The 1,349-nt window shown below is 49.2% G+C and overlaps 1 protein-coding gene across 1 annotated transcript in view; it reads right to left on the bottom strand.

Annotated features, from left to right (window-relative positions):
• The window catches only part of MLLT1 (myeloid/lymphoid or mixed-lineage leukemia (trithorax homolog, Drosophila); translocated to, 1), a gene marked incomplete at its 5' end in the record, with an annotated part of 23,891 nt that overhangs the window by 22,167 nt on the left and 375 nt on the right, over positions 1-1,349 (bottom strand). The window lies entirely within an intron of this gene.

Genomic DNA, 1,349 nt, shown 5'->3' with positions numbered 1-1,349 from the left:
CTTGAGACTCTCTGCCAGGCAGCCTTTGTTCCTTTGCCGCTCTAATCCAACCAATTCGAATCGCCGCACGAGCAATCTGCCAGCACAAGCCTACCTGCTCCCGCAGCTTCTGCTCCAAGGAGGAGCGAACCAGCTGGAGAAACCCTTCAAACCAACCCAGAAACAGCCTGCACATGCCACAGCGTTTGCGTACAACCCAGAGCCACCTCGGACAAAGCACACTGGCGCGTGAGCAAGCTTAATAAAAAGGAGGTAAAAACCTGGATTGGACAAAAAGGAGCCTGTCGAGGCAGACGACATGGCAACCGACGGAGCAAAACCATGTGCCACCCCACTGCAGTTGTTTGTAATAAAGTAATTACAGCAGATGACAAGAATTGTAGCACAGCAGATTGTAACTTTTATTCTTTAAATTAGCTTTCAGCTCAGTATTGCACTTGCTTATCATACATCAGCTTTACTACATCCATCTGAAGGGGATATTATTAACACACAGGCTGGATTCGCATCCTTATGAGCCGAACACCTCTGAGTGACTTTCTGCTGCGGATTCTCACAAATAACCACTGTAGCAGGTAGTTCCTGCACGACCCACGGTCTTCCCAAGAAATATTTCACAGAATCCAGGTTACAAAGTAATTTACAGCCACACTCCGGCAGCCAGAGTTCCTCCCAACACCACCACCGCAGAAGCAGTTACACAATCTTCAGCAGATCTAACCCTGCTGCTGCCGAAAAGGGCAAATCCTGCTCCTCCACCTCAACCACTCCTTCCTGCTGCCCCGTGCCACCAATAAAGTTCATGTTGGTGCACAGCTGGAACAAGGAAAGAACAGATCCAGCAGAAAATAGCACTCCAATTGGTGTGCTCTCCCCAGCTGTGCTGCAGCTGGAACGTATGGCTGGGGCAAAGAGACCATCAGCCCTTCAGCGGGGTTGGACACTACCTGATCTGGCACCTGAGACGGGAAGCTGCAGAAATCCTGGTGGCTACCCAATGACCAACGCAAATGTCTACATACTCCAGCACGTAGAGGAGCCCAGTGTTCGAGCATCCCTCACCCATCACAGGCTTCCAGCTTCTGCTGGTGAATATCAACCAGTCAAACCCATCTTTCCCATTCTGTAACATGAATTATCTTCTGCTGTCACTAAGTGTCTTGAGAACCAGCATGTACTAATGCTTAAATCGGAGGAGAAAGCATCTCACCTCCCGCCCTTTCCTCAGAGAAAGGTCCCATTCTCCCTGACCTTCCTCAGACAAAGACGGTAAAGGTTAAAGCTGAAGCACACACAATGTGCGTTTTGTTCCTTTTAAGAAGGTATTTTACAGAACGGTGATGGTGCAA

This window comes from Buceros rhinoceros, unplaced genomic scaffold (assembly GCF_000710305.1).
Source record: "Buceros rhinoceros silvestris isolate BGI_N320 unplaced genomic scaffold, ASM71030v1 scaffold20085, whole genome shotgun sequence".
NCBI lineage: Eukaryota > Metazoa > Chordata > Aves > Bucerotiformes > Bucerotidae > Buceros > Buceros rhinoceros.
This window is presented reverse-complemented; position numbering and strand designations above follow the sequence as displayed.